This window comes from Rhamphochromis sp. 'chilingali' (assembly GCF_963969265.1).
Source record: "Rhamphochromis sp. 'chilingali' genome assembly, chromosome: 18".
NCBI lineage: Eukaryota > Metazoa > Chordata > Actinopteri > Cichliformes > Cichlidae > Rhamphochromis > Rhamphochromis sp. 'chilingali'.
Genome location: NC_137945.1, coordinates 26,907,170 through 26,920,976, shown reverse-complemented (window position 1 = coordinate 26,920,976; position 13,807 = coordinate 26,907,170). Strand labels below are relative to the sequence as shown.

Below are 13,807 nucleotides of genomic sequence, written 5' to 3'. Positions count from 1 at the left end.
TCAGTGAGCCTCGATCCTGTCACTGCTTCATCACTGTTCCCACCTTGGACCACGTTTGATAGATACTAACCGCTGCAGACCAGGAACACCGCACAAGAGCTGCAGTTTTGGAGATGCCCTGACACAGTTATCTAGGCATCACAACGAGGGCCTTATCAAACTCGAACTTGCCCATTGTTTGTGCTTGTAACACACAGAGGTGGCAAAAGTACAGACAACTGTAGTTAAGCAGAAGTAAGGATACAAAAAATACAAAATTGAAGTACTGAATCAACTTCTTAGTAAGTAAAAGTGAAAAAGTACAGACTATTAAATGTACTCAAAGCAAGAAAGTAAAGAGTATCTCCTTGAAGGACAATTCTTCCATCTATTTTTATGCACAGGTAACTGGACCGTCTACTATATTAATGTAAAACAAAAATAATATCAGTACATGAGAATACACATGTTATTCACGTCTAAATTCTAACTGTAATGAATGTGCTCACCTTGAACCTTTCATTTAGGAGACATGCAGTAAAAGAGAATTAAAAATAATGATTTTGTGTTGCCTACATGGCAGAGGGCGACTTTACCTCCACACCTAAACAGAAAAATGAGAAGAGTCAGGGGTTAAAGTGAAATGCGGCAAGTGGGGGAACACGAAGATCTGTTGTAGTGGCTTAACGTGAGGAAAATACTAACAGCTCACAATCATTTGTAATGTGAGCTTCTGTAGGTTAGTGTACATGCTGTGATCAGCTGACCTGCTACTTTTTGTGGATTTCAGCAGATGTTTCACAGCTAACACGACACTAACAGTATAATTAATCTCTGCTACACTTGATGTAACCTAACACTGACCACCACAGCCACTCTGTATCAGTCCAACACAGACCTTTACTGTGAATTCACCACATTAATGCAAGCTAACCTGTTTATTCTGCACATAACTACTGAACAGTTTTTTCATTTCAAATTTGAATAAAACAAAAATAGCATAGCTTAGTTTGTTTTTGCAGGATGTTTCACAAAGTGAAAATCCATAATAATAAACCCAACAGGAAGTGTCATGTTGTTAGCATTTAGGCATGCATGTAACAACTTTGCACTTCTTTTGGGGGTTTTCTAAAGGGAGAATTATTGTGATGGCAATGTAATATCAGCATATGAGCATCACAGCGTGTTTTCAGGGTTTAAACCACCTGGGTGGTGTTTCCAAGATTTCAGCTCTCTGTTCTGTAAGAATCAAGTGCAAGTCATTGTAATTTTCTTCATGAAAAGCATTTTAGTGAGATACTTAGTACCTGACAGAGGGAAATGAGACTAGGGCCAGTGTTAGTGGGGTTTTTCCAAATGTGAATTGACAGGGCGGAGGTGGGTGGTTAAGTTCAATCCACTATTGCTGATGAACAAGCTGATTTCTATTAACCTGCAGCCTGCAGATCAAACAGACTGTTCCATGCTGCTGCTGAGAGAGAGAGCACGACAGAGAGAGAGAGAGAGAGACTCTGCCACCAAACTTTTATGACACAGAAAGTCTGCTTAATGGGCTGGAAGATTCTTCCCATTTAGCCCTGTGCGGAAATAAAAGGAAGCTGGTCGGTGCTCAGGAAAAATGGCTACTTCCAGTTAAGTCCCCCAGTGGATTGGAAATTAGGAAATTATAAGCAGAGTGATCAATCACGGAGGAGTATGTGCTCCAGCATGAAACGCCCCAGTATTCTCCCTGATGTAAGAACGCAGTCACTTCCTGTCCTATTAGTTCAACCAGATGGAGCACGTTCCCCATGTTATTCCCAGACAGATAACATGAGACGCTTTCATGATCTGCCATTGTGGATTTTTTAAAGCTCTTTCTGCAGCAGGTAAACACAGGATGTGAAAGTAATCTGTCATTTTTTGTCTCAAACGTGTCCACTCCCCCCCCCCCACACACACACACACACCCTATTTGTGTTGATTCTAACTCACAGCACATCCTGTTGTGTCCAGCCAGACATGAAACCTACCAGCAACAAACAGCATCGAGTGCTAAAAAAAGATTGGAGTTTTATCTCCCAGCCACCCCGTGTGTGACAGCCAGAGCCCCAGAGCACGAGCAGGCAGAGCCGGGAGCGGCAGCGGGACGAGATCAGGAAGCCCCGGAAGGGCGAAGAAGTGGAGCTGATGGTGGAGGGGTGGAGAGGAATGTGTCGGCTATGGTGTTCCGGGAGGGTTGGAGGGGAAAATATTGATGCAAAGCAATCATGACAAACAAGATGCAAATTGTCACCATAAATAATCAAATGTTTGTCACAGCTGACAGTTGGGAATGTTTGATTGATAGTGAGCCAGAGGTATTAAGAGTCTGAAGCTGCGACATGTAGCTCTTCTGATTCGAATAACAACAGAGGAAAGAAACAAACAGACAAAGTGAAGCTGATGAAGCAAAACAAAACGGCAGACGATCATATGAGCAACACGTTTTGATTAGATATGTTCACATTAAAATTTGGGAAGTGACTACATTTGGGATCTGGTGAGTTTTTCGATAATTAATTTATGTCTAATTTAAGCGGCTGCACTGTCGTGGTCATTTTGGCGGTTCAAACTAACCTCGCTTTTTTTGTTTCACTTATTTTTTATCATTATGTAACTCTTGTTGGCAGGAATGCTTCATTAGTTGTGGGAATGTTCAAAAAATGCAGTGGGAAAGAAGTGTGATGGAAACTACACAATACATGCCAAGAAAATAACGGAAACTTTGAAAAAGAAACTTACAGAGCATGTTGGCTGGAACCACAGACAATATAAAAGACGGATGTAGCTACTGTAACGTCACCCACTGGCTTAGGAAGTCCTGTTTTGGAATGTCGAGATAACCATTTTGGCCGTTCCCATCCTGGTTGTAGACAATCGGATGAGATGATAAAAGACTTGTGGCTGACAGCTCATTAGCTAATAAGGGTAAAGTTTAATACCAAAGATAATCCTCCAGTCAAGATTTCTAAAACAGAATATTTTTCTTTTTTTTCAGTTTGAGCAACAACAGAGTGACTGAGCTCATAAACTCAGCAGGAAAGTCTTTACATTGGTGAACACAGAAAGCAATTTTCCCATAGATTTCTATTGGAAGACTTTTTGCAACCACAGCTATCGCTATCTGGTGGCCAGTGAGTGGGCGGTGGAGGCCAGGTGGAGCGGCTCGGCGTCTACAGGGTGCAGCCTGCATCCCTCCATCGTTACCACTGTGCAGAAGGAAATGGCAAGTTTGAACTTTTTGCTAAAGGCATCCACCTGTCATCGACATCTCCTATGAAAGGGGCATTTTGAGTAGACTGCCTCTTCAGTTTTCATGCAGATATTTATGGCTTTGATTTTGACCTGATAAAATACACTGAGAAGCTGCGGAGACCCACAGAATGTGACTGAATGTGGCAATTTTCAGATTTTGAACTGGCGATGGAAACGAGCAGGGGAGAAGCAGCACATGCCTGTTGGACAAAATTTAAAAAGTTCAACATTCAGTCCAAGAATTACTTGGACTAAACTGTTGGACTTAACAGGTTCTATTTTGAGCTGTATTTCAAAGCCCTTATCGTGCTGCATGTGCACTAACTCTAATAAAAGGGCTCAGAATTGCAGTAATATTAGGAGTAACATCAGAAGTGCTGCAGGTTGCCTGCACACTGGACACTGAGCAGTGATGTGGGAAATGTCAGCCTCTGCTGAGACTTCGTGCTCTGCTTGTTCACCACCCATGCATACCACCCTGCTAATGACCTGCAAGGCCAAACATACCAGCGCTCTATTCCTCGCAGACACTCCCCCTCACATTGATCGTTTTACCCTTGTAGGCTCTTACAGATTTCCAGTGATTCATTCTAGTCATTATTTGTCATCATTAGATGTCTTTGGATTAAATAAGAGTCGATTCTTTGGAGCTCAGCTCAGTGTGATATAGCAGCCACCATGCTGTCGTCACGTTTGTCCAAAATTCTCTGTTAGGGACTGGCCTGGAAAGTTTATGAACTAATGTTTTGATGGTTTTGGTAAGAGGGAGAGTATTAATGTTGCGAAATGGGCCCTGTGATGAAAATATGCCCTGTGATCAAAGATGTGGGCAGGAGAATCTTTTATATAAATTGTCTGTACGGGGCGGAGATGAGAGGTGAGCAGGAAACAGAGGGAGTAATGGGCAGAGAGCTGAGAGATGCCTGCAATGGCTATAGGATCAGAGAGATGAAGGAGCGCACATACGTGTGTGGGTGTGTGTGCGTGCACTGCAGCCTGCACAGGGAGCTGCAGTGGCGGCTGTGTGCTGATCATTCATGATGGCACCTTAGAGGCCATCCTGTAAGGAAGAAAAATGAAAACTATTAAAGGCTCACTGGGCTATGTTGGCTTTGGTGTGTCAGCAATTATTGGCCGGGGACAGCAGTCTTTAGGTCCTCAGATATAGAAGAGTGGGAAACTGTGGCAGAGAAGGGAAGGACACTGCCCGGTTACATACTCTACTCTGATCTATGCTGCAGAACTTTCTTCACTGCGTGGCAACGGTGGCACAAAGGGGCTTTTATCTGTAGTTTAGGAGTGGTAATTTAGCAGCGAAGTAGTCATTTGCTTTTATGTCTGTGTGGCTTTTTCCGCGATGTTTGGCTCAGTCTTCTGAGTTAAGCAGCCGAAGATGCTGTGGAGTTTCTGCACAGCTGTCAGTCAAACAGCGTGGGTGGCACTGTGACCTCTTTTCCTTGGATTCTGTTGAGTGGCACCTTTTTTTTTTTTTACCCCCCTCTGTTCATCTGTGCTGTTTTAACTGTTCACTTCTTTACCCATCTATTCCAAATGCTTCCAACTTTCTATTAACAGCTCTGTTGAGAGTGTTCACAAGATGACATGCCATTATATTCATACTGTAACCTTCTCATGGCAGTCACCTGCGTTCACACCACATGCACAACGTGTGACATCGAGCAGAACAAGTTTGTTATTTGCAGTGCAAGTGCACAGCTTGGCTTGATATAATTACTGGAGTTCTATTTAAATTGAACTGCACATTTGTCTGCCTCTATGGTGTGAATTCAAGGTCAGAGGAAACAAGTTCTGGCTGGCTTTTTTTATCATGTAATAGGCAGATTGGAGTTTTTCATGCTGTTTTCATTCTGTCTGCTATGATTCAAGTCCCCAAGACTTAGGAGGAAGAGTATAGAATGAATAATAGGGCTTTGTGAGGGCAGGTTAGGGTATGGTTAAATTCGTTTATGATACTTTGCTTGCAAGAAGCTTCTTGGATTTTTTAAAAGTGATCTTGAGCAATAGTTCTTCGGTCTTTGTGAAGTTCTTGAAACTGCATCTTTTACTCATTGTCTATCCAGTCCTTGTACCTGACCCATGAATCATTCAAGAATAAAAAAGGCACTTAACCCAAAGGAAGAACAACTAACAGAAAACTTAGCAAAGAACCCATTTTACTTCCTGTCTTTAGGCACTTTGTTACGAGCAGCCTGTCACAAAAACGTAATTTGCTTCCATTTCTGCAGCTGAAGCTGCAGAAAAATGCCAAAGAAAACCAAAAGTAACACAGTTTGACAGACATAAAATTGTGTTTTTGCATCATCAGATTTCAAAACACTATGTAATACGCTTTGGAAAGCATCTAATTGGCAAAGGCTTCATTTTTTCAGCATATTTCAACAACAGAAGACTATCAGTCAATGGTTGGCCTCCCCAGAGCCGGGACTTTAACAGTATTGAGGGAATGTGTGATCATCTCGACAAAGAACAGAAGAAAAGCCAACCAACATTCAAAGAAGAGCTTTGAATGTCCTTCAGCAAGCCTGGAGAACTACTTGCATAAGAGGCCAGGCTGTGTTGAAGAACAAAATGTGGTCAAACCAAATACTCACTTTCAAGCTTCTTCGAATTTTACAAACTATTTTTCTTTTCTTTTTTTTTGCCTTATTATATTGTATTTCCATGTATGTTTGTATGTTTCAAGCGATCATCTAACGCATTTCTAATTTTCCTGACTAACAATAAAGACTTTTGTACAGTTGTACTGTTAGTCTTGTAGAGTGATTAAATAATGTAATTTATTATCAATTAAATTACGTTTAATTTTTTATAAATACATCTTTGAATATATAAGTCAACTGCTTTTTGTTAAAAACGATTGCTTCATGTTTATGAGGGTGAAGAATCTTTAGTTTTTTGTTTTGGAGTTTTTTGGGGGATTTTTTTTAACACAGATCGGTTTTGTGGCTGCTACAGAGGAGGCTATCTGTCACTATTAATAATCATATCAACTGTATTACATAATTCATTTACGGTGTTATTTTAGCTGAAACATTCGTGTGTGAATGAGGGTGTACCAAGGAAAAACCACAAGGGCGCCACGGTTGAAGACTAAATCATACGAAATGCTGCAATTCTTTAATATTACATTTTCACTGTCATAAAATAAGAAACAACTGCTGGGACATGCATTATAAATCACATAAATGAAGGTCACAGAGTCCATTAATGCATAGCCTGCTGGTCATATTCACAAATTGCAGTATCTCACTCCTACCTGCTGGTGAATTTGGTGTCCTTGCATTTGCAGCTCCTGCTGGAAGACAGATCCTCAATGGTGGAGCCCTCATTACTCATTACAGTGTTTGAGGACGCGGGGGACCACCTGCGACACTTATAAATGACTTGCTTGTACAGTTTGCCTAGGGCAGAGCTGTTGCCGGGCCTGACCAGATGGCCTGTGATCGACTCTCGTGTGGTGCAATACACACGCGTCCATCGCCCAAGGGTCCAGTTTACTTTTCACATGCATTATAAGGCAAAATAACACAGTACCTTGTGGGTAACTGTGTCTGGAGTATTTCCCTTGGTAAATAAGCTAACTATGTAATTTCATAGTATCCATGAATCCCTAATTGTCACGGACCCAGCTCTGGAGGACTCGGGGTCCGTGAGCAGTTTTGACTCACCTCCCGTTGATATTGTTGTTATTATTATTTTGGTGATGTGTGTGTTTTTCTGCACTGTGCTGTGTTAGTCTGTGTCCCACTCATATGTATAGGCAGGGTATGGGTGTGTATGTCTGCGGGTGTGGCTGGAGGATGGAGCTCAGCCACCTGCAGGCCTGAGGGGTGTGGCCCTGCGGAAGGACTGGCCACACCTGAAGTTCATGCCACACCTGTTGGTGATCAGGGCTCGTCGGGGGAGCTACTTAGGAGAGAGTTGGAGCTCCCACCGGCCCGGGATCATTAAGCTAAGACTCCAAGTCAGTGTGTGGCATTAGGAAGTGCGGATCGTGTGTGTGTGTGTGTGTGTGCGCGCGGGTTCAGTGTTAACGGCTGCTTCTGTATTGTCCTGCAGGTGAAACGAGGGACCAGAAGGGCAGCACGCACAGGGTGTGCAATAACACAACAGCGGGGAGCACGAGCACGAGCACAGACGTCGGAGGGAAGCACGCACATGGGGTTCGAGGGAGCAACGGGGAGTTATTGTGTTTACAGCTTTCCACTGTAAATAAAGAGCACTGTTTGCATCGCAGAGTCTGCGTTTTGGGTCCTCCTTTCCCCACATCCCCACGGTCTGCCCTCCAGACCGTGACACTAATCTAGGAAGTTCCAAGTTCCAAAGTAAAATAATTTACTCATACAAAAAGTTGCATACATCTAATTATTATTTATAAGGTAGGAGGCTCCCTTGTTTCTTTTTAGCAATAAAACAATCTGTACTACAGCTCTCTCATCTTCTTAAAAATTTGTATTCTGCAGGAAAAACAAAGGTAGACACGAAACACCAATGGCAACGTTTGTGACAGTAATCCATGCCGGAGTGGGAAGGTGATGCAAGAGGTCATTGAATGTAAACGCTGCTGTTATTCGGGTAGTGTTAATCCCTCGGGCATAGCGACTGAGCATGCATCAATCACAGCAGTGTGTGTCCAGAGGTGAGCCAACAGGCATTAACCTTGAACCAGGAGTCAGAGTCTGGCTGCTCTGCCCCCACGGCCACAAGACAGCAAGCATTGTGTCCACTCGCAGAAATACAAGCTGGAACTTAGCCAAAGTTAATGTGAAGAACAAAAAACACCAGTGCTACACAAACCTGTTTTTACACTCCGTACACTCACGGACTCTTCATTAGGTACATCTTGCTATGACCGGGTTGGACCTCCTTTGGCCTTGGGAACAGCCTGACAAAGATTCAACAAAGTGCTGGAAAAAAACTCCTCAGAGATTTTGATTCATGTTGATATGATAGCTTCACACCCACTACATCCATGATGGGACTCCACCAGATCTCAAAGGTGATTGTAGAGGCCATTAGAGTACACATCAACAAACCACCCTGCTCAAAGAAGTCATCAGAAGATTAATACACTGTGGTCATAAAGGGATGGTCACTCACATAGACTGGGGCATTCCTCAGTTGGAGCCCCACACCATTGCACCACCACCAGCAGCCTGATTTGCTGATACAAGGCAGGATGGTTCCAAGGTTTCCTTGCTTGGTTACACCACATGTGATCCTAACATCTGAATATCGGAGCAGAAATTAAGACTCCTCAGACCAGACGAAAGTTGTTCCAATCCCTTATTGTCCAATTTTGGCGTGCCTACTTAAACTGCGGCCCAAATTTCCTGTTTGTAGTTACAGGACTGTCACCCAGTGTGGTCTTCTGCTGCTCGAGCTCATCTTCTTCAAGGTTTTTCTTCAAGTATGTTCTTGTGCAAACCTCGAGTTACTGTTGTCTTCATATCAGCTCAAAACAGCCTGGCCATTCTCCTGTGACCTTTGGCATCAGCAAGACAACAAACACTGAATATTTTCTCTTACATGTGAGAACAGTTTATTTGGAGCCAAGCCTGTGTTTTCACACTCAAGCACTGTGAGGCAAAGAGCGTTCAAACTTTTTGCTGAACTTTGAGCTCTGAGAAAGTTTTCCTGGTAAATATTTCTGGATAAATATATGGAGGCAGAATGTTGTGTTCAACCACAATGTTTTTATTTTGTATTCTCGTATTCTTCAGGTTGCATATACTCAACATGACTTGAAATCGTCTTTTTTTGAGTCTCACTAGAGTTCTTGAACTGTTACAAGACAATCCACTGCTTTGTTAAATAAAAAACGTAATTCTACATGAAAACCAGCGGTAAAAGGAACACATTCAAAAGCATGGCATGTCAACCAAATTTCACTTTTTTAGGTCTCTCATGGGCACTTCCATTATAACTTCACACCTACAGTTTAGGGACGTGCTTCGGAGCAAATCAGACTTAATAATAATGAGAAGTACTTTTCAGAATCATGCTCTACAGTTTTTCTGTTACAGAAAAAATACCTGTCTCTTTATGCCTCCAATCGAAACAGGCGTCCCTCCCCACAGGGTTCCCTCTGTTGTCATCTAAAAAAATCAAAGGTATACTGTGATTTGATTTTCTCATTCATGTATGTTTTTTCAAGAAAAGCCATCGCCACGTTTTTAGTGATCATGGCAGACTCAACAATGTTTGACCGTTTTGTCCTGCAGATTACATTTTTCTACCCAGAGAACTTTCTGCCTTGTGGCTATTTTAGAAAAGACTAAAGTGACTTTATAGCTTAGATCTAATCATGCTTCCTCAGCAAGCAACATCAGATAGGCTCCCACACCTTATCAGTGTAGGAAGGCAGAGGAATCATTTCAGGAGGGAGGAAAAAGAGTAATTCGTGGCTGTAATAGCAGAGGCTCAACAATTAGAGAAAAAAAGTGGGGAAAAAATAACAAAAATACACCTTGGAGGCTTTTGTGATTGGAAAAAAAAGGCAAAAGAGGAAATGAAGAAACAAGGAAAGACTTCAAGAGCAGATGAAGGGGATAAGCCCTTGAAAGACTGTTTGATTCCTCGGATTGTCCAAAAGCTTTTGATTTGAGCTCTTTCTAAGTTACATGGTCCTCGTCAGGAGAACATTAAAATTCAGTAAGTCTGTTTAAAGATGAATATTATTAGATTTTTTTTTATTCCCTTTTATCAGACTAAAAGGTAATACAACTAGATATATTTTCATTGCATTGATATCAGCTATAATGAATTTATAATGAAACCTTGATTTGTGGTATTTTATCATGAGTTTAAAAACAAATCATGTAAATACTGGTGTTTTTAAAACATAAAAAGGTCTACTTTGGTATCTCAGAGTTTTTAAAATTGTTTAAAAAAGTTTAATTTAATAAGTTTAGCATATAGTTGGGTCTGGATCAGGTGACCCTGAATCCTCTCTTAGTTATGCTGCAACAGGTCTAGGCTGCTGGGGATTCCCATGATGCATTGATGCATTGTCTTTTTCACCTTTCTCACTAACTATGCATTAATAGACCTCTCTGCATTGAATCATACTTGTTATTAATCTCTGTCTCTCTTCCACAGCATGTCTTTATCCTGTCTTCCTTCTCTCACCCCAACCGGTCGCAGCAGATGGCCCCGCCCCTCCCTGAGCCTGGTTCTGCCGGAGGTTTCTTCCTGTTAAAAGGGAGGTTTTCCTTCCCACTGTCGCCAAAGGGCTAGGGGGGGTCATATGATTGTTTGGTTTTTCTCTGTATATATTACAATATAAAGCGCCTTGAGGCAACTGTTGTTGTGATTAGGTGCTGTATAAATAAAATTGACTTGAATTAATTCACTCTCATGTTTTGTTGGGTGACCAACAAAACACGAGTGTATGTGTATGCCCAACAACACAGACCCAATATACTGAGTACACCAGAGTTGTACTTGTGTGCTAAGCAGTAATGATGGAGCATGGGAGTACGAGGTGGAAAAGCCAGCCTTGCATCTTTTCAAACTCCACTGTAAGATCAGAAATGTCACAGCAACGCTTGAGGGGCACAAGATGGTCAAGGAGTGCACTTACCACGTCAACACCTCCAAAGATAAAATCTTTAATGCCAGCATGTTCAGGAGGAGATGTTATTGGTAGTGTTCTGCACATCCACACTTAAAGCTCATCACCTAATTGTGCAATATGCTCCACCGAACAGCGGTTCAGGACTTTCTTCTGTTTGAAGCCACAAATATTTAACAAAGATATGTTTGTCCTGAGGGAAAAAGCATTGCAGTCAGCGTTCCTTGGCAGTAGTGATGAGGCAGTAATATTGGGGATATTTTTTAGAAGACTTATTTCCAGTGTCACTTTAAATGACCCATTGTGAGTCTATTGAAACAATATGCAAGAACTATGCCAGTGCTACCAAGCCCATTACAGATAAGGGTAGGGCAAACATGCATAGCAAATGTCATCACCTGGTGATCACTTGGTCATATGATGATTATGTTTAAAATCGCCTCTACTCCAACCAAGTAGCTGCTTAGAACAAATAAGTTTTGATGCCTAAACCTGACAGGTAGTAACTGAAAACTGAAGTAAAGAGAATGAAAATGAAAAAAAAAAAAGTTAGTGCAACTATGTGAGGTTATCATGGATGATATGAAGGAACGTCTCTGTATTAGCAAGGTTTAGAGAACAAGTAAATGAGACAGCGACAATTTCTTTGGTTTTGTTCCCTGATTGAAAAAACTAAAGACATAAAAACCATAAGACATATTCTGATGAGCACGAACTGCCCACATAAATAATGTATATGTCAAAAAATACAGAAAACAGTCAACAACAAGACCAAGTTAATGAACACATTTCTGCTGTGAGACTGTGCTACTTTATCCTAGAGCATAATCCCAGCCCACCAGCAGTTTCCTATACGCATTATAAATACATGTTTATGTAACTGGCGACCTGAAAAAGATGTTAATACATATGTTGCTTTCTGCCAAAATATAAAAGCTCAGATGACTAAACACAAAGTAGTACAACATTTTTTCCTCACACACACACACACACACACACACACACACACACACACACACACACACACACACACACACACACACGCAATTATGCATGCTCCCAATGTGCTACAAAACCAGTCAATATCACTAAAATGTCACAAAGCCTTTCCATTTAATGCACTTTTTCTCATTAAATGAAAAGGCTAGAAAATGTTTATTTGCTAATATTCTGTAAATCAGTATTTTTGGAGAGATGCTTTTCACATACTTGGCTCTTTTGAGTTGCTCTTTGCGGGAGGGGTTTTCTTGCTCTTCCTTACACATTAGGATACTTCAGATGTGTCCCTTTAGAAAACTCAGGGACGTAGTTGACCAAGTTATGGATTTTACTTGCTTCTAATTTAAAATTGTTGCAGTGTCCCTGTCATGTTAGAAAATTCTTCTTCTGCCAAGTTTTTCATGGAGCCATTAGTCAATCCCATGTCACACCAGCCTCCACCTCCATGTTTTTCTTAGCTGGCACAGTGTGGTAATCCTAATTAGACCCCATCAGATCCCAGTAAGTTTGCTTTGGTTGCATCTCACCCAAGAATGACCTTCTTATCTCAGGCTTTTAGTGACTTCTTGAATTTACCTCTTTTTTTATTCTGCGTAGCTTTTTGTGTAACTTGTTCAAGAAAGCACAGTTGTCGTCATAAAACGAGCAATCCATCCTAATGTTTATTCATTACAAAAATCAGTTTATAATACTTTATCACCAAACAAGTGTGACGTATCCTTCTGTGAACAGCAGAAGACTTTAAAGCCACACTCACATACCAGCCACAGTTAGCCAGGATAGCAGTTCGTGCATCTCACATGGCGATGAAAGAAGCATCAATATGGCTGCACTGCTCTGAGTTTGCTGTTTGATGCTTTACAGCAAACACTTCCTTAAAGATAACCGGTAATCCAGATGTGACAGAACAATTGTAACAGAAATGGGAAGAAAATTTCCTTGACATAGCAATGATGTTTCCAATCTTGGAGACAATTAAATTAACATGATCGGTGCAAGACAGGAATTTAAAAGCCAGTAATTTAGTTTTAGTGACCTCCTATAACCTCACATTTACAGACAGGTGAGTGCAGAGACATTAGCAAGAACACCCATGCTATCCAAGTGCATTAAATTTCAATCATTTTCACCCATTCGGTAATGCTATGTATGCTACTACTAATTGATCCATGAAACCAAAGTGGAATCCACAGCATACATGATTATTTTGTCATTTTAACAGCATATAGTAGATACTGAAAATAAAAGCAGTCCTAAATATCTTTCTTGCAGAACACCACGTTTTATTTTGTTACCACCATTGAAAACATTTGCTGTGTTCTGCCAGAGGGGAAAAACTCAAGTCTGAGATTAGCAACTATAAGCTGAGACTGAAGAAGACACTTGGATGAGCGACGAAACATTTCTCCCACTGAAAACGTCCAGATGAACAGAATCAACCTTTTGGGAACTAGAATATTGTGGCAAATTTCATTCAAAGCCAGTGAAAAATCTGGGAAAGTTGCCGAAACTAACAACGCAGGAACTCCAGGAACACTTAAAAGTAAAGAGGAAAAACTTTATTAACTGGCCTTCATCAGGGTCATAGTAAAACATAATACAATTTATGCTTAAATAAAGGACAGGAAAGAGAAAAAAAATTCAGATTCACCAATCACATCTTCATAGGCAAACCAGCTGAATTATAACAGGTTGGTATTGGTTAATAGGCTAATTGGTTAAGTCACAGCTCAAGTAAATACTGGACTAAACCATTAACGATAGAGACGGTGGGACACACACACACACATAATCCCCACCTATCTTAACATAATGCATGCGAGAAATACCTAAAAGGAAAGAGTGTTAGAATTGTACACTCAAAAAACAGATTCAGGTCCTCCTTTCAAAGAACACATGCAAATTATGTTAGTTCTTCACAAATGCAATTAAAAAATACCAAATTAATTTGATTTT

General features: G+C 41.1%; 1 protein-coding gene across 1 annotated transcript in view; it reads left to right on the top strand.

Annotated features, from left to right (window-relative positions):
* Positions 1 to 13,728: 13,728 nt before the first annotated feature.
* The window catches only part of LOC308386115 (uncharacterized protein), a 3,156-nt gene continuing 3,077 nt past the window's right edge, over positions 13,729 to 13,807 (top strand). The window contains exon 1 of the mRNA XM_080865435.1: positions 13,729 to 13,807. This exon is cut by the window's right edge and continues 394 nt beyond it. The gene's annotated coding sequence lies outside the window, so the exon portion shown is untranslated.